General features: G+C 41.6%; 11 non-coding genes across 11 annotated transcripts; all 11 read left to right on the top strand.

The window, feature by feature from the left end:
• Positions 1-1766: 1766 nt before the first annotated feature.
• Positions 1767-1838, top strand: TRNAE-CUC (transfer RNA glutamic acid (anticodon CUC)). Its single transcript has one exon. It is a non-coding gene; the product is annotated as a tRNA-Glu (tRNA).
• Positions 1839-3463: 1625 nt separating this feature from the next.
• Positions 3464-3535, top strand: TRNAE-CUC (transfer RNA glutamic acid (anticodon CUC)). Its single transcript has one exon. It is a non-coding gene; the product is annotated as a tRNA-Glu (tRNA).
• A 5019-nt stretch (positions 3536-8554) lies between these two features.
• TRNAE-CUC (transfer RNA glutamic acid (anticodon CUC)) lies at positions 8555-8626 on the top strand. The gene has a single exon. It is a non-coding gene; the product is annotated as a tRNA-Glu (tRNA).
• A 3322-nt stretch (positions 8627-11948) lies between these two features.
• Positions 11949-12020, top strand: TRNAE-CUC (transfer RNA glutamic acid (anticodon CUC)). Its single transcript has one exon. It is a non-coding gene; the product is annotated as a tRNA-Glu (tRNA).
• A 1625-nt stretch (positions 12021-13645) lies between these two features.
• Positions 13646-13717, top strand: TRNAE-CUC (transfer RNA glutamic acid (anticodon CUC)). The gene has a single exon. It is a non-coding gene; the product is annotated as a tRNA-Glu (tRNA).
• Positions 13718-15342: 1625 nt separating this feature from the next.
• On the top strand, positions 15343-15414 carry TRNAE-CUC (transfer RNA glutamic acid (anticodon CUC)). Its single transcript has one exon. It is a non-coding gene; the product is annotated as a tRNA-Glu (tRNA).
• Positions 15415-17039: 1625 nt separating this feature from the next.
• TRNAE-CUC (transfer RNA glutamic acid (anticodon CUC)) lies at positions 17040-17111 on the top strand. The gene has a single exon. It is a non-coding gene; the product is annotated as a tRNA-Glu (tRNA).
• A 1625-nt stretch (positions 17112-18736) lies between these two features.
• TRNAE-CUC (transfer RNA glutamic acid (anticodon CUC)) lies at positions 18737-18808 on the top strand. Its single transcript has one exon. It is a non-coding gene; the product is annotated as a tRNA-Glu (tRNA).
• A 1625-nt stretch (positions 18809-20433) lies between these two features.
• On the top strand, positions 20434-20505 carry TRNAE-CUC (transfer RNA glutamic acid (anticodon CUC)). Its single transcript has one exon. It is a non-coding gene; the product is annotated as a tRNA-Glu (tRNA).
• A 5019-nt stretch (positions 20506-25524) lies between these two features.
• TRNAE-CUC (transfer RNA glutamic acid (anticodon CUC)) lies at positions 25525-25596 on the top strand. The gene has a single exon. It is a non-coding gene; the product is annotated as a tRNA-Glu (tRNA).
• Positions 25597-27221: 1625 nt separating this feature from the next.
• Positions 27222-27293, top strand: TRNAE-CUC (transfer RNA glutamic acid (anticodon CUC)). The gene has a single exon. It is a non-coding gene; the product is annotated as a tRNA-Glu (tRNA).
• Positions 27294-27860: the final 567 nt, after the last annotated feature.

Below are 27860 nucleotides of genomic sequence, written 5' to 3' on the forward strand. Positions count from 1 at the left end.
GCAGAAGTTTATTGTGCATAGCAGAAAACTTATTTTTTTCATAATGTCACTGAGACGTTAGCGCATCTTTTCCCATATGGTCTAGCGGTTAGGATTCCTGGTTCTCACCCAGGTGGCCCGGGTTGGACTCCCGGTATGGGAATGCACCTTTATCTTAGCTACTGCCACCATTCAAAGACTGACGCGTGTTTTCAATCAAAAATGTTTCTGGTAGATTTTCACTTTGCAACAAAAATACTTAACATTGGCGATGCATTATGACTTTTGCAAAAGATTTCCTTTTGTTTCATAGCTTAAGCCTTTTTCAACTACACAGTTTTACACAAAAGTGTCAAGGGACTCAACAAGCCATGTGTCCTGTCAGTCATTAGGGCTCCCATGTTCTTTCTAATCGGAAACAGTTTAGAACTGAATTGGAAAGTTCAGAGTTAGTGACAAAATCTCTTGAGAAAAGGAGGATGGCACTTGTGAGCAAAAAACTCATGATCTTCAAATTATTCAACTGACGTGCCAAAAACCTTGACCATGTAGCGTGTTTTAGCTCTTGTAATGTTTATGTTTTGTAATTCAAAGCAAAACACTCTTTTTTTTTTTTTTTTTTTTTTACACCTGTCTTGCTGTTTACTGTACTGCTTACACCATGTGGAGAAAGACTTAGTTAGTATTCCTGGTTGACTGGTTCAATTCCTGCTATGGGAGAGACTTTTTTTTGGGACTAGTGTCCACATTCCAAAGCCGACACGTGCCTTGCAGACAGAATCAGTTTAGGTTGGAACTGCACTTTGCTGCCAAAAATGCAGACCACCAGATTTTTTGGATATTTATTTGCACAAAAGCTTATTTGATGTCATATCTCAAACATTCATATCTCTCACTTTTAATTCCTGGGTGTTAAGGGACTCAACAAGCCTTTATCCCTGTCTGTCATTGGAGCTCCCCTTCCTTCAATTGGTGATGTTTTGTTACTGAATGGAAAAGAGCTGTGACTCTCTAGCCAAGATAGTGGCAAAATCAGTTACGGAAACAAGGTACCAGTGCCCCATGTGAGAATCGAACTCACGACCTTCAGATTACGAGACTGACGCGCTACCTGCTGCGCTAACGAGGCAAGATGCATGTAATAATCTGCGGAAGTTGCTTGTGCAAAGCAGTACACCTCTTTTTTTTCATATTGTAAGTGAGCTGGCAGTACATCTTCTCCCGTATGGTCTAGCGCTTAGGATTCCTGGTTTTCACCCAGGTGGCCTGGGTTCGACTCCCGGTATGGAAACGCATCCTTTTCTACACCGTTGCCAACATTCAAAGACTGACGTGTGTTTTTAAAACAAACGTATTTCAGGTAGGATTTGTTTTTTTCAGGCAAAAATGCTGAACGCCCGCGTTTTGGCACTTCATTCTGACCCTTCACGCAAGATTCAATTTGGATTCGTAGCTCAACTCATTCTCAACCACCCCTTTTTACACCAAAGTGTCAAGAGACTCAACAACTCATGGGTCCTGTAAGTTATTTGGATTCCCATTTCCTTTCTAATGGAAAACGTTGTAGAATTGAATGGAAAAGTTCTAAGTTGGTGACAAAATCTCTCGAGAAAAGGAGGGAACAGTGCCCCGTGTGAGGCTCAAACTCACAACCTTCAGATTACGAGACTGACGCACTACCTACTGCGCTAACGAAGCAAGTTGCACCTGCAGATCTGCAGAAGTTTATTGTGCATAGCAGAAAACTTATTTTTTTCATAATGTCACTGAGACGTTAGCGCATCTTTTCCCATATGGTCTAGCGGTTAGGATTCCTGGTTCTCACCCAGGTGGCCCGGGTTCGACTCCCGGTATGGGAATGCACCTTTATCTTAGCTACTGCCACCATTCAAAGACTGACGCGTGTTTTTCAATCAAAAATGTTTCTGGTAGATTTTCACTTTGCAACAAAAATACTTAACATTGGCGATGCATTATGACTTTTGCAAAAGATTTCCTTTTGTTTCATAGCTTAAGCCTTTTTCAACTACACAGTTTTACACAAAAGTGTCAAGGGACTCAACAAGCCATGTGTCCTGTCAGTCATTAGGGCTCCCATGTTCTTTCTAATCGGAAACAGTTTAGAACTGAATTGGAAAGTTCAGAGTTAGTGACAAAATCTCTTGAGAAAAGGAGGATGGCACTTGTGAGCAAAAAACTCATGATCTTCAAATTATTCAACTGACGTGCCAAAAACCTTGACCATGTAGCGTGTTTTAGCTCTTGTAATGTTTATGTTTTGTATTCAAAGCAAAACACTCTTTTTTTTTTTTTTTTTTTTTTACACCTGTCTTGCTGTTTACTGTACTGCTTACACCATGTGGAGAAAGACTTAGTTAGTATTCCTGGTTGACTGGTTCAATTCCTGCTATGGGAGAGACTTTTTTTTGGGACTAGTGTCCACATTCCAAAGCCGACACGTGCCTTGCAGACAGAATCAGTTTAGGTTGGAACTGCACTTTGCTGCCAAAAATGCAGACCACCAGATTTTTTGGATATTTATTTGCACAAAAGCTTATTTGATGTCATATCTCAAACCATTCATATCTCTCACTTTTAATTCCTGGGTGTTAAGGGACTCAACAAGCCTTTATCCCTGTCTGTCATTGGAGCTCCCCTTCCATCAATTGGTGATGTTTTGTTACTGAATGGAAAAGAGCTGTGACTCTCTAGCCAAGATAGTGGCAAAATCAGTTACGGAAACAAGGTACCAGTGCCCCATGTGAGAATCGAACTCACGACCTTCAGATTACGAGACTGACGCGCTACCTGCTGCGCTAACGAGGCAAGATGCATGTAATAATCTGCGGAAGTTGCTTGTGCAAAGCAGTACACCTCTTTTTTTTCATATTGTAAGTGAGCTGGCAGTACATCTTCTCCCGTATGGTCTAGCGCTTAGGATTCCTGGTTTTCACCCAGGTGGCCTGGGTTCGACTCCCGGTATGGAAACGCATCCTTTTCTACACCGTTGCCAACATTCAAAGACTGACGTGTGTTTTTAAAACAAACGTATTTCAGGTAGGATTTGTTTTTTTCAGGCAAAAATGCTGAACGCCCGCGTTTTGGCACTTCATTCTGACCCTTCACGCAAGATTCAATTTGGATTCGTAGCTCAACTCATTCTCAACCACCCCTTTTTACACCAAAGTGTCAAGAGACTCAACAACTCATGGGTCCTGTAAGTTATTTGGATTCCCATTTCCTTTCTAATGGAAAACGTTGTAGAATTGAATGGAAAAGTTCTAAGTTGGTGACAAAATCTCTCGAGAAAAGGAGGGAACAGTGCCCCGTGTGAGGCTCAAACTCACAACCTTCAGATTACGAGACTGACGCACTACCTACTGCGCTAACGAAGCAAGTTGCACCTGCAGATCTGCAGAAGTTTATTGTGCATAGCAGAAAACTTATTTTTTTCATAATGTCACTGAGACGTTAGCGCATCTTTTCCCATATGGTCTAGCGGTTAGGATTCCTGGTTCTCACCCAGGTGGCCCGGGTTCGACTCCCGGTATGGGAATGCACCTTTATCTTAGCTACTGCCACCATTCAAAGACTGACGCGTGTTTTTCAATCAAAAATGTTTCTGGTAGATTTTCACTTTGCAACAAAAATACTTAACATTGGCGATGCATTATGACTTTTGCAAAAGATTTCCTTTTGTTTCATAGCTTAAGCCTTTTTCAACTACACAGTTTTACACAAAAGTGTCAAGGGACTCAACAAGCCATGTGTCCTGTCAGTCATTAGGGCTCCCATGTTCTTTCTAATCGGAAACAGTTTAGAACTGAATTGGAAAGTTCAGAGTTAGTGACAAAATCTCTTGAGAAAAGGAGGATGGCACTTGTGAGCAAAAAACTCATGATCTTCAAATTATTCAACTGACGTGCCAAAAACCTTGACCATGTAGCGTGTTTTAGCTCTTGTAATGTTTATGTTTTGTATTCAAAGCAAAACACTCTTTTTTTTTTTTTTTTTTTTTTACACCTGTCTTGCTGTTTACTGTACTGCTTACACCATGTGGAGAAAGACTTAGTTAGTATTCCTGGTTGACTGGTTCAATTCCTGCTATGGGAGAGACTTTTTTTTGGGACTAGTGTCCACATTCCAAAGCCGACACGTGCCTTGCAGACAGAATCAGTTTAGGTTGGAACTGCACTTTGCTGCCAAAAATGCAGACCACCAGATTTTTTGGATATTTATTTGCACAAAAGCTTATTTGATGTCATATCTCAAACCATTCATATCTCTCACTTTTAATTCCTGGGTGTTAAGGGACTCAACAAGCCTTTATCCCTGTCTGTCATTGGAGCTCCCCTTCCATCAATTGGTGATGTTTTGTTACTGAATGGAAAAGAGCTGTGACTCTCTAGCCAAGATAGTGGCAAAATCAGTTACGGAAACAAGGTACCAGTGCCCCATGTGAGAATCGAACTCACGACCTTCAGATTACGAGACTGACGCGCTACCTGCTGCGCTAACGAGGCAAGATGCATGTAATAATCTGCGGAAGTTGCTTGTGCAAAGCAGTACACCTCTTTTTTTTCATATTGTAAGTGAGCTGGCAGTACATCTTCTCCCGTATGGTCTAGCGCTTAGGATTCCTGGTTTTCACCCAGGTGGCCTGGGTTCGACTCCCGGTATGGAAACGCATCCTTTTCTACACCGTTGCCAACATTCAAAGACTGACGTGTGTTTTTAAAACAAACGTATTTCAGGTAGGATTTGTTTTTTTCAGGCAAAAATGCTGAACGCCCGCGTTTTGGCACTTCATTCTGACCCTTCACGCAAGATTCAATTTGGATTCGTAGCTCAACTCATTCTCAACCACCCCTTTTTACACCAAAGTGTCAAGAGACTCAACAACTCATGGGTCCTGTAAGTTATTTGGATTCCCATTTCCTTTCTAATGGAAAACGTTGTAGAATTGAATGGAAAAGTTCTAAGTTGGTGACAAAATCTCTCGAGAAAAGGAGGGAACAGTGCCCCGTGTGAGGCTCAAACTCACAACCTTCAGATTACGAGACTGACGCACTACCTACTGCGCTAACGAAGCAAGTTGCACCTGCAGATCTGCAGAAGTTTATTGTGCATAGCAGAAAACTTATTTTTTTCATAATGTCACTGAGACGTTAGCGCATCTTTTCCCATATGGTCTAGCGGTTAGGATTCCTGGTTCTCACCCAGGTGGCCCGGGTTGGACTCCCGGTATGGGAATGCACCTTTATCTTAGCTACTGCCACCATTCAAAGACTGACGCGTGTTTTTCAATCAAAAATGTTTCTGGTAGATTTTCACTTTGCAACAAAAATACTTAACATTGGCGATGCATTATGACTTTTGCAAAAGATTTCCTTTTGTTTCATAGCTTAAGCCTTTTTCAACTACACAGTTTTACACAAAAGTGTCAAGGGACTCAACAAGCCATGTGTCCTGTCAGTCATTAGGGCTCCCATGTTCTTTCTAATCGGAAACAGTTTAGAACTGAATTGGAAAGTTCAGAGTTAGTGACAAAATCTCTTGAGAAAAGGAGGATGGCACTTGTGAGCAAAAAACTCATGATCTTCAAATTATTCAACTGACGTGCCAAAAACCTTGACCATGTAGCGTGTTTTAGCTCTTGTAATGTTTATGTTTTGTATTCAAAGCAAAACACTCTTTTTTTTTTTTTTTTTTTTTTACACCTGTCTTGCTGTTTACTGTACTGCTTACACCATGTGGAGAAAGACTTAGTTAGTATTCCTGGTTGACTGGTTCAATTCCTGCTATGGGAGAGACTTTTTTTTGGGACTAGTGTCCACATTCCAAAGCCGACACGTGCCTTGCAGACAGAATCAGTTTAGGTTGGAACTGCACTTTGCTGCCAAAAATGCAGACCACCAGATTTTTTGGATATTTATTTGCACAAAAGCTTATTTGATGTCATATCTCAAACCATTCATATCTCTCACTTTTAATTCCTGGGTGTTAAGGGACTCAACAAGCCTTTATCCCTGTCTGTCATTGGAGCTCCCCTTCCATCAATTGGTGATGTTTTGTTACTGAATGGAAAAGAGCTGTGACTCTCTAGCCAAGATAGTGGCAAAATCAGTTACGGAAACAAGGTACCAGTGCCCCATGTGAGAATCGAACTCACGACCTTCAGATTACGAGACTGACGCGCTACCTGCTGCGCTAACGAGGCAAGATGCATGTAATAATCTGCGGAAGTTGCTTGTGCAAAGCAGTACACCTCTTTTTTTTCATATTGTAAGTGAGCTGGCAGTACATCTTCTCCCGTATGGTCTAGCGCTTAGGATTCCTGGTTTTCACCCAGGTGGCCTGGGTTCGACTCCCGGTATGGAAACGCATCCTTTTCTACACCGTTGCCAACATTCAAAGACTGACGTGTGTTTTTAAAACAAACGTATTTCAGGTAGGATTTGTTTTTTTCAGGCAAAAATGCTGAACGCCCGCGTTTTGGCACTTCATTCTGACCCTTCACGCAAGATTCAATTTGGATTCGTAGCTCAACTCATTCTCAACCACCCCTTTTTACACCAAAGTGTCAAGAGACTCAACAACTCATGGGTCCTGTAAGTTATTTGGATTCCCATTTCCTTTCTAATGGAAAACGTTGTAGAATTGAATGGAAAAGTTCTAAGTTGGTGACAAAATCTCTCGAGAAAAGGAGGGAACAGTGCCCCGTGTGAGGCTCAAACTCACAACCTTCAGATTACGAGACTGACGCACTACCTACTGCGCTAACGAAGCAAGTTGCACCTGCAGATCTGCAGAAGTTTATTGTGCATAGCAGAAAACTTATTTTTTTCATAATGTCACTGAGACGTTAGCGCATCTTTTCCCATATGGTCTAGCGGTTAGGATTCCTGGTTCTCACCCAGGTGGCCCGGGTTGGACTCCCGGTATGGGAATGCACCTTTATCTTAGCTACTGCCACCATTCAAAGACTGACGCGTGTTTTTCAATCAAAAATGTTTCTGGTAGATTTTCACTTTGCAACAAAAATACTTAACATTGGCGATGCATTATGACTTTTGCAAAAGATTTCCTTTTGTTTCATAGCTTAAGCCTTTTTCAACTACACAGTTTTACACAAAAGTGTCAAGGGACTCAACAAGCCATGTGTCCTGTCAGTCATTAGGGCTCCCATGTTCTTTCTAATCGGAAACAGTTTAGAACTGAATTGGAAAGTTCAGAGTTAGTGACAAAATCTCTTGAGAAAAGGAGGATGGCACTTGTGAGCAAAAAACTCATGATCTTCAAATTATTCAACTGACGTGCCAAAAACCTTGACCATGTAGCGTGTTTTAGCTCTTGTAATGTTTATGTTTTGTATTCAAAGCAAAACACTCTTTTTTTTTTTTTTTTTTTTTTACACCTGTCTTGCTGTTTACTGTACTGCTTACACCATGTGGAGAAAGACTTAGTTAGTATTCCTGGTTGACTGGTTCAATTCCTGCTATGGGAGAGACTTTTTTTTGGGACTAGTGTCCACATTCCAAAGCCGACACGTGCCTTGCAGACAGAATCAGTTTAGGTTGGAACTGCACTTTGCTGCCAAAAATGCAGACCACCAGATTTTTTGGATATTTATTTGCACAAAAGCTTATTTGATGTCATATCTCAAACCATTCATATCTCTCACTTTTAATTCCTGGGTGTTAAGGGACTCAACAAGCCTTTATCCCTGTCTGTCATTGGAGCTCCCCTTCCATCAATTGGTGATGTTTTGTTACTGAATGGAAAAGAGCTGTGACTCTCTAGCCAAGATAGTGGCAAAATCAGTTACGGAAACAAGGTACCAGTGCCCCATGTGAGAATCGAACTCACGACCTTCAGATTACGAGACTGACGCGCTACCTGCTGCGCTAACGAGGCAAGATGCATGTAATAATCTGCGGAAGTTGCTTGTGCAAAGCAGTACACCTCTTTTTTTTCATATTGTAAGTGAGCTGGCAGTACATCTTCTCCCGTATGGTCTAGCGCTTAGGATTCCTGGTTTTCACCCAGGTGGCCTGGGTTCGACTCCCGGTATGGAAACGCATCCTTTTCTACACCGTTGCCAACATTCAAAGACTGACGTGTGTTTTTAAAACAAACGTATTTCAGGTAGGATTTGTTTTTTTCAGGCAAAAATGCTGAACGCCAGCGTTTTGGCACTTCATTCTGACCCTTCACGCAAGATTCAATTTGGATTCGTAGCTCAACTCATTCTCAACCACCCCTTTTTACACCAAAGTGTCAAGAGACTCAACAACTCATGGGTCCTGTAAGTTATTTGGATTCCCATTTCCTTTCTAATGGAAAACGTTGTAGAATTGAATGGAAAAGTTCTAAGTTGGTGACAAAATCTCTCGAGAAAAGGAGGGAACAGTGCCCCGTGTGAGGCTCAAACTCACAACCTTCAGATTACGAGACTGACGCACTACCTACTGCGCTAACGAAGCAAGTTGCACCTGCAGATCTGCAGAAGTTTATTGTGCATAGCAGAAAACTTATTTTTTTCATAATGTCACTGAGACGTTAGCGCATCTTTTCCCATATGGTCTAGCGGTTAGGATTCCTGGTTCTCACCCAGGTGGCCCGGGTTCGACTCCCGGTATGGGAATGCACCTTTATCTTAGCTACTGCCACCATTCAAAGACTGACGCGTGTTTTTCAATCAAAAATGTTTCTGGTAGATTTTCACTTTGCAACAAAAATACTTAACATTGGCGATGCATTATGACTTTTGCAAAAGATTTCCTTTTGTTTCATAGCTTAAGCCTTTTTCAACTACACAGTTTTACACAAAAGTGTCAAGGGACTCAACAAGCCATGTGTCCTGTCAGTCATTAGGGCTCCCATGTTCTTTCTAATCGGAAACAGTTTAGAACTGAATTGGAAAGTTCAGAGTTAGTGACAAAATCTCTTGAGAAAAGGAGGATGGCACTTGTGAGCAAAAAACTCATGATCTTCAAATTATTCAACTGACGTGCCAAAAACCTTGACCATGTAGCGTGTTTTAGCTCTTGTAATGTTTATGTTTTGTATTCAAAGCAAAACACTCTTTTTTTTTTTTTTTTTTTTTTACACCTGTCTTGCTGTTTACTGTACTGCTTACACCATGTGGAGAAAGACTTAGTTAGTATTCCTGGTTGACTGGTTCAATTCCTGCTATGGGAGAGACTTTTTTTTGGGACTAGTGTCCACATTCCAAAGCCGACACGTGCCTTGCAGACAGAATCAGTTTAGGTTGGAACTGCACTTTGCTGCCAAAAATGCAGACCACCAGATTTTTTGGATATTTATTTGCACAAAAGCTTATTTGATGTCATATCTCAAACCATTCATATCTCTCACTTTTAATTCCTGGGTGTTAAGGGACTCAACAAGCCTTTATCCCTGTCTGTCATTGGAGCTCCCCTTCCATCAATTGGTGATGTTTTGTTACTGAATGGAAAAGAGCTGTGACTCTCTAGCCAAGATAGTGGCAAAATCAGTTACGGAAACAAGGTACCAGTGCCCCATGTGAGAATCGAACTCACGACCTTCAGATTACGAGACTGACGCGCTACCTGCTGCGCTAACGAGGCAAGATGCATGTAATAATCTGCGGAAGTTGCTTGTGCAAAGCAGTACACCTCTTTTTTTTCATATTGTAAGTGAGCTGGCAGTACATCTTCTCCCGTATGGTCTAGCGCTTAGGATTCCTGGTTTTCACCCAGGTGGCCTGGGTTCGACTCCCGGTATGGAAACGCATCCTTTTCTACACCGTTGCCAACATTCAAAGACTGACGTGTGTTTTTAAAACAAACGTATTTCAGGTAGGATTTGTTTTTTTCAGGCAAAAATGCTGAACGCCCGCGTTTTGGCACTTCATTCTGACCCTTCACGCAAGATTCAATTTGGATTCGTAGCTCAACTCATTCTCAACCACCCCTTTTTACACCAAAGTGTCAAGAGACTCAACAACTCATGGGTCCTGTAAGTTATTTGGATTCCCATTTCCTTTCTAATGGAAAACGTTGTAGAATTGAATGGAAAAGTTCTAAGTTGGTGACAAAATCTCTCGAGAAAAGGAGGGAACAGTGCCCCGTGTGAGGCTCAAACTCACAACCTTCAGATTACGAGACTGACGCACTACCTACTGCGCTAACGAAGCAAGTTGCACCTGCAGATCTGCAGAAGTTTATTGTGCATAGCAGAAAACTTATTTTTTTCATAATGTCACTGAGACGTTAGCGCATCTTTTCCCATATGGTCTAGCGGTTAGGATTCCTGGTTCTCACCCAGGTGGCCCGGGTTGGACTCCCGGTATGGGAATGCACCTTTATCTTAGCTACTGCCACCATTCAAAGACTGACGCGTGTTTTTCAATCAAAAATGTTTCTGGTAGATTTTCACTTTGCAACAAAAATACTTAACATTGGCGATGCATTATGACTTTTGCAAAAGATTTCCTTTTGTTTCATAGCTTAAGCCTTTTTCAACTACACAGTTTTACACAAAAGTGTCAAGGGACTCAACAAGCCATGTGTCCTGTCAGTCATTAGGGCTCCCATGTTCTTTCTAATCGGAAACAGTTTAGAACTGAATTGGAAAGTTCAGAGTTAGTGACAAAATCTCTTGAGAAAAGGAGGATGGCACTTGTGAGCAAAAAACTCATGATCTTCAAATTATTCAACTGACGTGCCAAAAACCTTGACCATGTAGCGTGTTTTAGCTCTTGTAATGTTTATGTTTTGTATTCAAAGCAAAACACTCTTTTTTTTTTTTTTTTTTTTTTACACCTGTCTTGCTGTTTACTGTACTGCTTACACCATGTGGAGAAAGACTTAGTTAGTATTCCTGGTTGACTGGTTCAATTCCTGCTATGGGAGAGACTTTTTTTTGGGACTAGTGTCCACATTCCAAAGCCGACACGTGCCTTGCAGACAGAATCAGTTTAGGTTGGAACTGCACTTTGCTGCCAAAAATGCAGACCACCAGATTTTTTGGATATTTATTTGCACAAAAGCTTATTTGATGTCATATCTCAAACCATTCATATCTCTCACTTTTAATTCCTGGGTGTTAAGGGACTCAACAAGCCTTTATCCCTGTCTGTCATTGGAGCTCCCCTTCCATCAATTGGTGATGTTTTGTTACTGAATGGAAAAGAGCTGTGACTCTCTAGCCAAGATAGTGGCAAAATCAGTTACGGAAACAAGGTACCAGTGCCCCATGTGAGAATCGAACTCACGACCTTCAGATTACGAGACTGACGCGCTACCTGCTGCGCTAACGAGGCAAGATGCATGTAATAATCTGCGGAAGTTGCTTGTGCAAAGCAGTACACCTCTTTTTTTTCATATTGTAAGTGAGCTGGCAGTACATCTTCTCCCGTATGGTCTAGCGCTTAGGATTCCTGGTTTTCACCCAGGTGGCCTGGGTTCGACTCCCGGTATGGAAACGCATCCTTTTCTACACCGTTGCCAACATTCAAAGACTGACGTGTGTTTTTAAAACAAACGTATTTCAGGTAGGATTTGTTTTTTTCAGGCAAAAATGCTGAACGCCCGCGTTTTGGCACTTCATTCTGACCCTTCACGCAAGATTCAATTTGGATTCGTAGCTCAACTCATTCTCAACCACCCCTTTTTACACCAAAGTGTCAAGAGACTCAACAACTCATGGGTCCTGTAAGTTATTTGGATTCCCATTTCCTTTCTAATGGAAAACGTTGTAGAATTGAATGGAAAAGTTCTAAGTTGGTGACAAAATCTCTCGAGAAAAGGAGGGAACAGTGCCCCGTGTGAGGCTCAAACTCACAACCTTCAGATTACGAGACTGACGCACTACCTACTGCGCTAACGAAGCAAGTTGCACCTGCAGATCTGCAGAAGTTTATTGTGCATAGCAGAAAACTTATTTTTTTCATAATGTCACTGAGACGTTAGCGCATCTTTTCCCATATGGTCTAGCGGTTAGGATTCCTGGTTCTCACCCAGGTGGCCCGGGTTCGACTCCCGGTATGGGAATGCACCTTTATCTTAGCTACTGCCACCATTCAAAGACTGACGCGTGTTTTTCAATCAAAAATGTTTCTGGTAGATTTTCACTTTGCAACAAAAATACTTAACATTGGCGATGCATTATGACTTTTGCAAAAGATTTCCTTTTGTTTCATAGCTTAAGCCTTTTTCAACTACACAGTTTTACACAAAAGTGTCAAGGGACTCAACAAGCCATGTGTCCTGTCAGTCATTAGGGCTCCCATGTTCTTTCTAATCGGAAACAGTTTAGAACTGAATTGGAAAGTTCAGAGTTAGTGACAAAATCTCTTGAGAAAAGGAGGATGGCACTTGTGAGCAAAAAACTCATGATCTTCAAATTATTCAACTGACGTGCCAAAAACCTTGACCATGTAGCGTGTTTTAGCTCTTGTAATGTTTATGTTTTGTATTCAAAGCAAAACACTCTTTTTTTTTTTTTTTTTTTTTTACACCTGTCTTGCTGTTTACTGTACTGCTTACACCATGTGGAGAAAGACTTAGTTAGTATTCCTGGTTGACTGGTTCAATTCCTGCTATGGGAGAGACTTTTTTTTGGGACTAGTGTCCACATTCCAAAGCCGACACGTGCCTTGCAGACAGAATCAGTTTAGGTTGGAACTGCACTTTGCTGCCAAAAATGCAGACCACCAGATTTTTTGGATATTTATTTGCACAAAAGCTTATTTGATGTCATATCTCAAACCATTCATATCTCTCACTTTTAATTCCTGGGTGTTAAGGGACTCAACAAGCCTTTATCCCTGTCTGTCATTGGAGCTCCCCTTCCATCAATTGGTGATGTTTTGTTACTGAATGGAAAAGAGCTGTGACTCTCTAGCCAAGATAGTGGCAAAATCAGTTACGGAAACAAGGTACCAGTGCCCCATGTGAGAATCGAACTCACGACCTTCAGATTACGAGACTGACGCGCTACCTGCTGCGCTAACGAGGCAAGATGCATGTAATAATCTGCGGAAGTTGCTTGTGCAAAGCAGTACACCTCTTTTTTTTCATATTGTAAGTGAGCTGGCAGTACATCTTCTCCCGTATGGTCTAGCGCTTAGGATTCCTGGTTTTCACCCAGGTGGCCTGGGTTCGACTCCCGGTATGGAAACGCATCCTTTTCTACACCGTTGCCAACATTCAAAGACTGACGTGTGTTTTTAAAACAAACGTATTTCAGGTAGGATTTGTTTTTTTCAGGCAAAAATGCTGAACGCCCGCGTTTTGGCACTTCATTCTGACCCTTCACGCAAGATTCAATTTGGATTCGTAGCTCAACTCATTCTCAACCACCCCTTTTTACACCAAAGTGTCAAGAGACTCAACAACTCATGGGTCCTGTAAGTTATTTGGATTCCCATTTCCTTTCTAATGGAAAACGTTGTAGAATTGAATGGAAAAGTTCTAAGTTGGTGACAAAATCTCTCGAGAAAAGGAGGGAACAGTGCCCCGTGTGAGGCTCAAACTCACAACCTTCAGATTACGAGACTGACGCACTACCTACTGCGCTAACGAAGCAAGTTGCACCTGCAGATCTGCAGAAGTTTATTGTGCATAGCAGAAAACTTATTTTTTTCATAATGTCACTGAGACGTTAGCGCATCTTTTCCCATATGGTCTAGCGGTTAGGATTCCTGGTTCTCACCCAGGTGGCCCGGGTTCGACTCCCGGTATGGGAATGCACCTTTATCTTAGCTACTGCCACCATTCAAAGACTGACGCGTGTTTTTCAATCAAAAATGTTTCTGGTAGATTTTCACTTTGCAACAAAAATACTTAACATTGGCGATGCATTATGACTTTTGCAAAAGATTTCCTTTTGTTTCATAGCTTAAGCCTTTTTCAACTACACAGTTTTACACAAAAGTGTCAAGGGACTCAACAAGCCATGTGTCCTGTCAGTCATTAGGGCTCCCATGTTCTTTCTAATCGGAAACAGTTTAGAACTGAATTGGAAAGTTCAGAGTTAGTGACAAAATCTCTTGAGAAAAGGAGGATGGCACTTGTGAGCAAAAAACTCATGATCTTCAAATTATTCAACTGACGTGCCAAAAACCTTGACCATGTAGCGTGTTTTAGCTCTTGTAATGTTTATGTTTTGTATTCAAAGCAAAACACTCTTTTTTTTTTTTTTTTTTTTTTACACCTGTCTTGCTGTTTACTGTACTGCTTACACCATGTGGAGAAAGACTTAGTTAGTATTCCTGGTTGACTGGTTCAATTCCTGCTATGGGAGAGACTTTTTTTTGGGACTAGTGTCCACATTCCAAAGCCGACACGTGCCTTGCAGACAGAATCAGTTTAGGTTGGAACTGCACTTTGCTGCCAAAAATGCAGACCACCAGATTTTTTGGATATTTATTTGCACAAAAGCTTATTTGATGTCATATCTCAAACCATTCATATCTCTCACTTTTAATTCCTGGGTGTTAAGGGACTCAACAAGCCTTTATCCCTGTCTGTCATTGGAGCTCCCCTTCCATCAATTGGTGATGTTTTGTTACTGAATGGAAAAGAGCTGTGACTCTCTAGCCAAGATAGTGGCAAAATCAGTTACGGAAACAAGGTACCAGTGCCCCATGTGAGAATCGAACTCACGACCTTCAGATTACGAGACTGACGCGCTACCTGCTGCGCTAACGAGGCAAGATGCATGTAATAATCTGCGGAAGTTGCTTGTGCAAAGCAGTACACCTCTTTTTTTTCATATTGTAAGTGAGCTGGCAGTACATCTTCTCCCGTATGGTCTAGCGCTTAGGATTCCTGGTTTTCACCCAGGTGGCCTGGGTTCGACTCCCGGTATGGAAACGCATCCTTTTCTACACCGTTGCCAACATTCAAAGACTGACGTGTGTTTTTAAAACAAACGTATTTCAGGTAGGATTTGTTTTTTTCAGGCAAAAATGCTGAACGCCCGCGTTTTGGCACTTCATTCTGACCCTTCACGCAAGATTCAATTTGGATTCGTAGCTCAACTCATTCTCAACCACCCCTTTTTACACCAAAGTGTCAAGAGACTCAACAACTCATGGGTCCTGTAAGTTATTTGGATTCCCATTTCCTTTCTAATGGAAAACGTTGTAGAATTGAATGGAAAAGTTCTAAGTTGGTGACAAAATCTCTCGAGAAAAGGAGGGAACAGTGCCCCGTGTGAGGCTCAAACTCACAACCTTCAGATTACGAGACTGACGCACTACCTACTGCGCTAACGAAGCAAGTTGCACCTGCAGATCTGCAGAAGTTTATTGTGCATAGCAGAAAACTTATTTTTTTCATAATGTCACTGAGACGTTAGCGCATCTTTTCCCATATGGTCTAGCGGTTAGGATTCCTGGTTCTCACCCAGGTGGCCCGGGTTCGACTCCCGGTATGGGAATGCACCTTTATCTTAGCTACTGCCACCATTCAAAGACTGACGCGTGTTTTTCAATCAAAAATGTTTCTGGTAGATTTTCACTTTGCAACAAAAATACTTAACATTGGCGATGCATTATGACTTTTGCAAAAGATTTCCTTTTGTTTCATAGCTTAAGCCTTTTTCAACTACACAGTTTTACACAAAAGTGTCAAGGGACTCAACAAGCCATGTGTCCTGTCAGTCATTAGGGCTCCCATGTTCTTTCTAATCGGAAACAGTTTAGAACTGAATTGGAAAGTTCAGAGTTAGTGACAAAATCTCTTGAGAAAAGGAGGATGGCACTTGTGAGCAAAAAACTCATGATCTTCAAATTATTCAACTGACGTGCCAAAAACCTTGACCATGTAGCGTGTTTTAGCTCTTGTAATGTTTATGTTTTGTATTCAAAGCAAAACACTCTTTTTTTTTTTTTTTTTTTTTTACACCTGTCTTGCTGTTTACTGTACTGCTTACACCATGTGGAGAAAGACTTAGTTAGTATTCCTGGTTGACTGGTTCAATTCCTGCTATGGGAGAGACTTTTTTTTGGGACTAGTGTCCACATTCCAAAGCCGACACGTGCCTTGCAGACAGAATCAGTTTAGGTTGGAACTGCACTTTGCTGCCAAAAATGCAGACCACCAGATTTTTTGGATATTTATTTTCACAAAAGCTTATTTGATGTCATATCTCAAACCATTCATATCTCTCACTTTTAATTCCTGGGTGTTAAGGGACTCAACAAGCCTTTATCCCTGTCTGTCATTGGAGCTCCCCTTCCATCAATTGGTGATGTTTTGTTACTGAATGGAAAAGAGCTGTGACTCTCTAGCCAAGATAGTGGCAAAATCAGTTACGGAAACAAGGTACCAGTGCCCCATGTGAGAATCGAACTCACGACCTTCAGATTACGAGACTGACGCGCTACCTGCTGCGCTAACGAGGCAAGATGCATGTAATAATCTGCGGAAGTTGCTTGTGCAAAGCAGTACACCTCTTTTTTTTCATATTGTAAGTGAGCTGGCAGTACATCTTCTCCCGTATGGTCTAGCGCTTAGGATTCCTGGTTTTCACCCAGGTGGCCTGGGTTCGACTCCCGGTATGGAAACGCATCCTTTTCTACACCGTTGCCAACATTCAAAGACTGACGTGTGTTTTTAAAACAAACGTATTTCAGGTAGGATTTGTTTTTTTCAGGCAAAAATGCTGAACGCCCGCGTTTTGGCACTTCATTCTGACCCTTCACGCAAGATTCAATTTGGATTCGTAGCTCAACTCATTCTCAACCACCCCTTTTTACACCAAAGTGTCAAGAGACTCAACAACTCATGGGTCCTGTAAGTTATTTGGATTCCCATTTCCTTTCTAATGGAAAACGTTGTAGAATTGAATGGAAAAGTTCTAAGTTGGTGACAAAATCTCTCGAGAAAAGGAGGGAACAGTGCCCCGTGTGAGGCTCAAACTCACAACCTTCAGATTACGAGACTGACGCACTACCTACTGCGCTAACGAAGCAAGTTGCACCTGCAGATCTGCAGAAGTTTATTGTGCATAGCAGAAAACTTATTTTTTTCATAATGTCACTGAGACGTTAGCGCATCTTTTCCCATATGGTCTAGCGGTTAGGATTCCTGGTTCTCACCCAGGTGGCCCGGGTTCGACTCCCGGTATGGGAATGCACCTTTATCTTAGCTACTGCCACCATTCAAAGACTGACGCGTGTTTTTCAATCAAAAATGTTTCTGGTAGATTTTCACTTTGCAACAAAAATACTTAACATTGGCGATGCATTATGACTTTTGCAAAAGATTTCCTTTTGTTTCATAGCTTAAGCCTTTTTCAACTACACAGTTTTACACAAAAGTGTCAAGGGACTCAACAAGCCATGTGTCCTGTCAGTCATTAGGGCTCCCATGTTCTTTCTAATCGGAAACAGTTTAGAACTGAATTGGAAAGTTCAGAGTTAGTGACAAAATCTCTTGAGAAAAGGAGGATGGCACTTGTGAGCAAAAAACTCATGATCTTCAAATTATTCAACTGACGTGCCAAAAACCTTGACCATGTAGCGTGTTTTAGCTCTTGTAATGTTTATGTTTTGTATTCAAAGCAAAACACTCTTTTTTTTTTTTTTTTTTTTTTACACCTGTCTTGCTGTTTACTGTACTGCTTACACCATGTGGAGAAAGACTTAGTTAGTATTCCTGGTTGACTGGTTCAATTCCTGCTATGGGAGAGACTTTTTTTTGGGACTAGTGTCCACATTCCAAAGCCGACACGTGCCTTGCAGACAGAATCAGTTTAGGTTGGAACTGCACTTTGCTGCCAAAAATGCAGACCACCAGATTTTTTGGATATTTATTTTCACAAAAGCTTATTTGATGTCATATCTCAAACCATTCATATCTCTCACTTTTAATTCCTGGGTGTTAAGGGACTCAACAAGCCTTTATCCCTGTCTGTCATTGGAGCTCCCCTTCCATCAATTGGTGATGTTTTGTTACTGAATGGAAAAGAGCTGTGACTCTCTAGCCAAGATAGTGGCAAAATCAGTTACGGAAACAAGGTACCAGTGCCCCATGTGAGAATCGAACTCACGACCTTCAGATTACGAGACTGACGCGCTACCTGCTGCGCTAACGAGGCAAGATGCATGTAATAATCTGCGGAAGTTGCTTGTGCAAAGCAGTACACCTCTTTTTTTTCATATTGTAAGTGAGCTGGCAGTACATCTTCTCCCGTATGGTCTAGCGCTTAGGATTCCTGGTTTTCACCCAGGTGGCCTGGGTTCGACTCCCGGTATGGAAACGCATCCTTTTCTACACCGTTGCCAACATTCAAAGACTGACGTGTGTTTTTAAAACAAACGTATTTCAGGTAGGATTTGTTTTTTTCAGGCAAAAATGCTGAACGCCCGCGTTTTGGCACTTCATTCTGACCCTTCACGCAAGATTCAATTTGGATTCGTAGCTCAACTCATTCTCAACCACCCCTTTTTACACCAAAGTGTCAAGAGACTCAACAACTCATGGGTCCTGTAAGTTATTTGGATTCCCATTTCCTTTCTAATGGAAAACGTTGTAGAATTGAATGGAAAAGTTCTAAGTTGGTGACAAAATCTCTCGAGAAAAGGAGGGAACAGTGCCCCGTGTGAGGCTCAAACTCACAACCTTCAGATTACGAGACTGACGCACTACCTACTGCGCTAACGAAGCAAGTTGCACCTGCAGATCTGCAGAAGTTTATTGTGCATAGCAGAAAACTTATTTTTTTCATAATGTCACTGAGACGTTAGCGCATCTTTTCCCATATGGTCTAGCGGTTAGGATTCCTGGTTCTCACCCAGGTGGCCCGGGTTCGACTCCCGGTATGGGAATGCACCTTTATCTTAGCTACTGCCACCATTCAAAGACTGACGCGTGTTTTTCAATCAAAAATGTTTCTGGTAGATTTTCACTTTGCAACAAAAATACTTAACATTGGCGATGCATTATGACTTTTGCAAAAGATTTCCTTTTGTTTCATAGCTTAAGCCTTTTTCAACTACACAGTTTTACACAAAAGTGTCAAGGGACTCAACAAGCCATGTGTCCTGTCAGTCATTAGGGCTCCCATGTTCTTTCTAATCGGAAACAGTTTAGAACTGAATTGGAAAGTTCAGAGTTAGTGACAAAATCTCTTGAGAAAAGGAGGATGGCACTTGTGAGCAAAAAACTCATGATCTTCAAATTATTCAACTGACGTGCCAAAAACCTTGACCATGTAGCGTGTTTTAGCTCTTGTAATGTTTATGTTTTGTATTCAAAGCAAAACACTCTTTTTTTTTTTTTTTTTTTTTTACACCTGTCTTGCTGTTTACTGTACTGCTTACACCATGTGGAGAAAGACTTAGTTAGTATTCCTGGTTGACTGGTTCAATTCCTGCTATGGGAGAGACTTTTTTTTGGGACTAGTGTCCACATTCCAAAGCCGACACGTGCCTTGCAGACAGAATCAGTTTAGGTTGGAACTGCACTTTGCTGCCAAAAATGCAGACCACCAGATTTTTTGGATATTTATTTGCACAAAAGCTTATTTGATGTCATATCTCAAACCATTCATATCTCTCACTTTTAATTCCTGGGTGTTAAGGGACTCAACAAGCCTTTATCCCTGTCTGTCATTGGAGCTCCCCTTCCATCAATTGGTGATGTTTTGTTACTGAATGGAAAAGAGCTGTGACTCTCTAGCCAAGATAGTGGCAAAATCAGTTACGGAAACAAGGTACCAGTGCCCCATGTGAGAATCGAACTCACGACCTTCAGATTACGAGACTGACGCGCTACCTGCTGCGCTAACGAGGCAAGATGCATGTAATAATCTGCGGAAGTTGCTTGTGCAAAGCAGTACACCTCTTTTTTTTCATATTGTAAGTGAGCTGGCAGTACATCTTCTCCCGTATGGTCTAGCGCTTAGGATTCCTGGTTTTCACCCAGGTGGCCTGGGTTCGACTCCCGGTATGGAAACGCATCCTTTTCTACACCGTTGCCAACATTCAAAGACTGACGTGTGTTTTTAAAACAAACGTATTTCAGGTAGGATTTGTTTTTTTCAGGCAAAAATGCTGAACGCCCGCGTTTTGGCACTTCATTCTGACCCTTCACGCAAGATTCAATTTGGATTCGTAGCTCAACTCATTCTCAACCACCCCTTTTTACACCAAAGTGTCAAGAGACTCAACAACTCATGGGTCCTGTAAGTTATTTGGATTCCCATTTCCTTTCTAATGGAAAACGTTGTAGAATTGAATGGAAAAGTTCTAAGTTGGTGACAAAATCTCTCGAGAAAAGGAGGGAACAGTGCCCCGTGTGAGGCTCAAACTCACAACCTTCAGATTACGAGACTGACGCACTACCTACTGCGCTAACGAAGCAAGTTGCACCTGCAGATCTGCAGAAGTTTATTGTGCATAGCAGAAAACTTATTTTTTTCATAATGTCACTGAGACGTTAGCGCATCTTTTCCCATATGGTCTAGCGGTTAGGATTCCTGGTTCTCACCCAGGTGGCCCGGGTTCGACTCCCGGTATGGGAATGCACCTTTATCTTAGCTACTGCCACCATTCAAAGACTGACGCGTGTTTTTCAATCAAAAATGTTTCTGGTAGATTTTCACTTTGCAACAAAAATACTTAACATTGGCGATGCATTATGACTTTTGCAAAAGATTTCCTTTTGTTTCATAGCTTAAGCCTTTTTCAACTACACAGTTTTACACAAAAGTGTCAAGGGACTCAACAAGCCATGTGTCCTGTCAGTCATTAGGGCTCCCATGTTCTTTCTAATCGGAAACAGTTTAGAACTGAATTGGAAAGTTCAGAGTTAGTGACAAAATCTCTTGAGAAAAGGAGGATGGCACTTGTGAGCAAAAAACTCATGATCTTCAAATTATTCAACTGACGTGCCAAAAACCTTGACCATGTAGCGTGTTTTAGCTCTTGTAATGTTTATGTTTTGTATTCAAAGCAAAACACTCTTTTTTTTTTTTTTTTTTTTTTACACCTGTCTTGCTGTTTACTGTACTGCTTACACCATGTGGAGAAAGACTTAGTTAGTATTCCTGGTTGACTGGTTCAATTCCTGCTATGGGAGAGACTTTTTTTTGGGACTAGTGTCCACATTCCAAAGCCGACACGTGCCTTGCAGACAGAATCAGTTTAGGTTGGAACTGCACTTTGCTGCCAAAAATGCAGACCACCAGATTTTTTGGATATTTATTTTCACAAAAGCTTATTTGATGTCATATCTCAAACCATTCATATCTCTCACTTTTAATTCCTGGGTGTTAAGGGACTCAACAAGCCTTTATCCCTGTCTGTCATTGGAGCTCCCCTTCCATCAATTGGTGATGTTTTGTTACTGAATGGAAAAGAGCTGTGACTCTCTAGCCAAGATAGTGGCAAAATCAGTTACGGAAACAAGGTACCAGTGCCCCATGTGAGAATCGAACTCACGACCTTCAGATTACGAGACTGACGCGCTACCTGCTGCGCTAACGAGGCAAGATGCATGTAATAATCTGCGGAAGTTGCTTGTGCAAAGCAGTACACCTCTTTTTTTTCATATTGTAAGTGAGCTGGCAGTACATCTTCTCCCGTATGGTCTAGCGCTTAGGATTCCTGGTTTTCACCCAGGTGGCCTGGGTTCGACTCCCGGTATGGAAACGCATCCTTTTCTACACCGTTGCCAACATTCAAAGACTGACGTGTGTTTTTAAAACAAACGTATTTCAGGTAGGATTTGTTTTTTTCAGGCAAAAATGCTGAACGCCCGCGTTTTGGCACTTCATTCTGACCCTTCACGCAAGATTCAATTTGGATTCGTAGCTCAACTCATTCTCAACCACCCCTTTTTACACCAAAGTGTCAAGAGACTCAACAACTCATGGGTCCTGTAAGTTATTTGGATTCCCATTTCCTTTCTAATGGAAAACGTTGTAGAATTGAATGGAAAAGTTCTAAGTTGGTGACAAAATCTCTCGAGAAAAGGAGGGAACAGTGCCCCGTGTGAGGCTCAAACTCACAACCTTCAGATTACGAGACTGACGCACTACCTACTGCGCTAACGAAGCAAGTTGCACCTGCAGATCTGCAGAAGTTTATTGTGCATAGCAGAAAACTTATTTTTTTCATAATGTCACTGAGACGTTAGCGCATCTTTTCCCATATGGTCTAGCGGTTAGGATTCCTGGTTCTCACCCAGGTGGCCCGGGTTGGACTCCCGGTATGGGAATGCACCTTTATCTTAGCTACTGCCACCATTCAAAGACTGACGCGTGTTTTTCAATCAAAAATGTTTCTGGTAGATTTTCACTTTGCAACAAAAATACTTAACATTGGCGATGCATTATGACTTTTGCAAAAGATTTCCTTTTGTTTCATAGCTTAAGCCTTTTTCAACTACACAGTTTTACACAAAAGTGTCAAGGGACTCAACAAGCCATGTGTCCTGTCAGTCATTAGGGCTCCCATGTTCTTTCTAATCGGAAACAGTTTAGAACTGAATTGGAAAGTTCAGAGTTAGTGACAAAATCTCTTGAGAAAAGGAGGATGGCACTTGTGAGCAAAAAACTCATGATCTTCAAATTATTCAACTGACGTGCCAAAAACCTTGACCATGTAGCGTGTTTTAGCTCTTGTAATGTTTATGTTTTGTATTCAAAGCAAAACACTCTTTTTTTTTTTTTTTTTTTTTTACACCTGTCTTGCTGTTTACTGTACTGCTTACACCATGTGGAGAAAGACTTAGTTAGTATTCCTGGTTGACTGGTTCAATTCCTGCTATGGGAGAGACTTTTTTTTGGGACTAGTGTCCACATTCCAAAGCCGACACGTGCCTTGCAGACAGAATCAGTTTAGGTTGGAACTGCACTTTGCTGCCAAAAATGCAGACCACCAGATTTTTTGGATATTTATTTTCACAAAAGCTTATTTGATGTCATATCTCAAACCATTCATATCTCTCACTTTTAATTCCTGGGTGTTAAGGGACTCAACAAGCCTTTATCCCTGTCTGTCATTGGAGCTCCCCTTCCATCAATTGGTGATGTTTTGTTACTGAATGGAAAAGAGCTGTGACTCTCTAGCCAAGATAGTGGCAAAATCAGTTACGGAAACAAGGTACCAGTGCCCCATGTGAGAATCGAACTCACGACCTTCAGATTACGAGACTGACGCGCTACCTGCTGCGCTAACGAGGCAAGATGCATGTAATAATCTGCGGAAGTTGCTTGTGCAAAGCAGTACACCTCTTTTTTTTCATATTGTAAGTGAGCTGGCAGTACATCTTCTCCCGTATGGTCTAGCGCTTAGGATTCCTGGTTTTCACCCAGGTGGCCTGGGTTCGACTCCCGGTATGGAAACGCATCCTTTTCTACACCGTTGCCAACATTCAAAGACTGACGTGTGTTTTTAAAACAAACGTATTTCAGGTAGGATTTGTTTTTTTCAGGCAAAAATGCTGAACGCCCGCGTTTTGGCACTTCATTCTGACCCTTCACGCAAGATTCAATTTGGATTCGTAGCTCAACTCATTCTCAACCACCCCTTTTTACACCAAAGTGTCAAGAGACTCAACAACTCATGGGTCCTGTAAGTTATTTGGATTCCCATTTCCTTTCTAATGGAAAACGTTGTAGAATTGAATGGAAAAGTTCTAAGTTGGTGACAAAATCTCTCGAGAAAAGGAGGGAACAGTGCCCCGTGTGAGGCTCAAACTCACAACCTTCAGATTACGAGACTGACGCACTACCTACTGCGCTAACGAAGCAAGTTGCACCTGCAGATCTGCAGAAGTTTATTGTGCATAGCAGAAAACTTATTTTTTTCATAATGTCACTGAGACGTTAGCGCATCTTTTCCCATATGGTCTAGCGGTTAGGATTCCTGGTTCTCACCCAGGTGGCCCGGGTTGGACTCCCGGTATGGGAATGCACCTTTATCTTAGCTACTGCCACCATTCAAAGACTGACGCGTGTTTTTCAATCAAAAATGTTTCTGGTAGATTTTCACTTTGCAACAAAAATACTTAACATTGGCGATGCATTATGACTTTTGCAAAAGATTTCCTTTTGTTTCATAGCTTAAGCCTTTTTCAACTACACAGTTTTACACAAAAGTGTCAAGGGACTCAACAAGCCATGTGTCCTGTCAGTCATTAGGGCTCCCATGTTCTTTCTAATCGGAAACAGTTTAGAACTGAATTGGAAAGTTCAGAGTTAGTGACAAAATCTCTTGAGAAAAGGAGGATGGCACTTGTGAGCAAAAAACTCATGATCTTCAAATTATTCAACTGACGTGCCAAAAACCTTGACCATGTAGCGTGTTTTAGCTCTTGTAATGTTTATGTTTTGTATTCAAAGCAAAACACTCTTTTTTTTTTTTTTTTTTTTTTACACCTGTCTTGCTGTTTACTGTACTGCTTACACCATGTGGAGAAAGACTTAGTTAGTATTCCTGGTTGACTGGTTCAATTCCTGCTATGGGAGAGACTTTTTTTTGGGACTAGTGTCCACATTCCAAAGCCGACACGTGCCTTGCAGACAGAATCAGTTTAGGTTGGAACTGCACTTTGCTGCCAAAAATGCAGACCACCAGATTTTTTGGATATTTATTTGCACAAAAGCTTATTTGATGTCATATCTCAAACCATTCATATCTCTCACTTTTAATTCCTGGGTGTTAAGGGACTCAACAAGCCTTTATCCCTGTCTGTCATTGGAGCTCCCCTTCCATCAATTGGTGATGTTTTGTTACTGAATGGAAAAGAGCTGTGACTCTCTAGCCAAGATAGTGGCAAAATCAGTTACGGAAACAAGGTACCAGTGCCCCATGTGAGAATCGAACTCACGACCTTCAGATTACGAGACTGACGCGCTACCTGCTGCGCTAACGAGGCAAGATGCATGTAATAATCTGCGGAAGTTGCTTGTGCAAAGCAGTACACCTCTTTTTTTTCATATTGTAAGTGAGCTGGCAGTACATCTTCTCCCGTATGGTCTAGCGCTTAGGATTCCTGGTTTTCACCCAGGTGGCCTGGGTTCGACTCCCGGTATGGAAACGCATCCTTTTCTACACCGTTGCCAACATTCAAAGACTGACGTGTGTTTTTAAAACAAACGTATTTCAGGTAGGATTTGTTTTTTTCAGGCAAAAATGCTGAACGCCCGCGTTTTGGCACTTCATTCTGACCCTTCACGCAAGATTCAATTTGGATTCGTAGCTCAACTCATTCTCAACCACCCCTTTTTACACCAAAGTGTCAAGAGACTCAACAACTCATGGGTCCTGTAAGTTATTTGGATTCCCATTTCCTTTCTAATGGAAAACGTTGTAGAATTGAATGGAAAAGTTCTAAGTTGGTGACAAAATCTCTCGAGAAAAGGAGGGAACAGTGCCCCGTGTGAGGCTCAAACTCACAACCTTCAGATTACGAGACTGACGCACTACCTACTGCGCTAACGAAGCAAGTTGCACCTGCAGATCTGCAGAAGTTTATTGTGCATAGCAGAAAACTTATTTTTTTCATAATGTCACTGAGACGTTAGCGCATCTTTTCCCATATGGTCTAGCGGTTAGGATTCCTGGTTCTCACCCAGGTGGCCCGGGTTCGACTCCCGGTATGGGAATGCACCTTTATCTTAGCTACTGCCACCATTCAAAGACTGACGCGTGTTTTTCAATCAAAAATGTTTCTGGTAGATTTTCACTTTGCAACAAAAATACTTAACATTGGCGATGCATTATGACTTTTGCAAAAGATTTCCTTTTGTTTCATAGCTTAAGCCTTTTTCAACTACACAGTTTTACACAAAAGTGTCAAGGGACTCAACAAGCCATGTGTCCTGTCAGTCATTAGGGCTCCCATGTTCTTTCTAATCGGAAACAGTTTAGAACTGAATTGGAAAGTTCAGAGTTAGTGACAAAATCTCTTGAGAAAAGGAGGATGGCACTTGTGAGCAAAAAACTCATGATCTTCAAATTATTCAACTGACGTGCCAAAAACCTTGACCATGTAGCGTGTTTTAGCTCTTGTAATGTTTATGTTTTGTATTCAAAGCAAAACACTCTTTTTTTTTTTTTTTTTTTTTTACACCTGTCTTGCTGTTTACTGTACTGCTTACACCATGTGGAGAAAGACTTAGTTAGTATTCCTGGTTGACTGGTTCAATTCCTGCTATGGGAGAGACTTTTTTTTGGGACTAGTGTCCACATTCCAAAGCCGACACGTGCCTTGCAGACAGAATCAGTTTAGGTTGGAACTGCACTTTGCTGCCAAAAATGCAGACCACCAGATTTTTTGGATATTTATTTTCACAAAAGCTTATTTGATGTCATATCTCAAACCATTCATATCTCTCACTTTTAATTCCTGGGTGTTAAGGGACTCAACAAGCCTTTATCCCTGTCTGTCATTGGAGCTCCCCTTCCATCAATTGGTGATGTTTTGTTACTGAATGGAAAAGAGCTGTGACTCTCTAGCCAAGATAGTGGCAAAATCAGTTACGGAAACAAGGTACCAGTGCCCCATGTGAGAATCGAACTCACGACCTTCAGATTACGAGACTGACGCGCTACCTGCTGCGCTAACGAGGCAAGATGCATGTAATAATCTGCGGAAGTTGCTTGTGCAAAGCAGTACACCTCTTTTTTTTCATATTGTAAGTGAGCTGGCAGTACATCTTCTCCCGTATGGTCTAGCGCTTAGGATTCCTGGTTTTCACCCAGGTGGCCTGGGTTCGACTCCCGGTATGGAAACGCATCCTTTTCTACACCGTTGCCAACATTCAAAGACTGACGTGTGTTTTTAAAACAAACGTATTTCAGGTAGGATTTGTTTTTTTCAGGCAAAAATGCTGAACGCCCGCGTTTTGGCACTTCATTCTGACCCTTCACGCAAGATTCAATTTGGATTCGTAGCTCAACTCATTCTCAACCACCCCTTTTTACACCAAAGTGTCAAGAGACTCAACAACTCATGGGTCCTGTAAGTTATTTGGATTCCCATTTCCTTTCTAATGGAAAACGTTGTAGAATTGAATGGAAAAGTTCTAAGTTGGTGACAAAATCTCTCGAGAAAAGGAGGGAACAGTGCCCCGTGTGAGGCTCAAACTCACAACCTTCAGATTACGAGACTGACGCACTACCTACTGCGCTAACGAAGCAAGTTGCACCTGCAGATCTGCAGAAGTTTATTGTGCATAGCAGAAAACTTATTTTTTTCATAATGTCACTGAGACGTTAGCGCATCTTTTCCCATATGGTCTAGCGGTTAGGATTCCTGGTTCTCACCCAGGTGGCCCGGGTTCGACTCCCGGTATGGGAATGCACCTTTATCTTAGCTACTGCCACCATTCAAAGACTGACGCGTGTTTTTCAATCAAAAATGTTTCTGGTAGATTTTCACTTTGCAACAAAAATACTTAACATTGGCGATGCATTATGACTTTTGCAAAAGATTTCCTTTTGTTTCATAGCTTAAGCCTTTTTCAACTACACAGTTTTACACAAAAGTGTCAAGGGACTCAACAAGCCATGTGTCCTGTCAGTCATTAGGGCTCCCATGTTCTTTCTAATCGGAAACAGTTTAGAACTGAATTGGAAAGTTCAGAGTTAGTGACAAAATCTCTTGAGAAAAGGAGGATGGCACTTGTGAGCAAAAAACTCATGATCTTCAAATTATTCAACTGACGTGCCAAAAACCTTGACCATGTAGCGTGTTTTAGCTCTTGTAATGTTTATGTTTTGTATTCAAAGCAAAACACTCTTTTTTTTTTTTTTTTTTTTTTACACCTGTCTTGCTGTTTACTGTACTGCTTACACCATGTGGAGAAAGACTTAGTTAGTATTCCTGGTTGACTGGTTCAATTCCTGCTATGGGAGAGACTTTTTT

This window comes from Phyllobates terribilis, unplaced genomic scaffold, assembly GCF_046119375.1.
Source record: "Phyllobates terribilis strain yellow unplaced genomic scaffold, ASM4611937v1 Scaffold_2106__1_contigs__length_166561, whole genome shotgun sequence".
Classification (NCBI taxonomy): Eukaryota; Metazoa; Chordata; class Amphibia; order Anura; family Dendrobatidae; genus Phyllobates; species Phyllobates terribilis.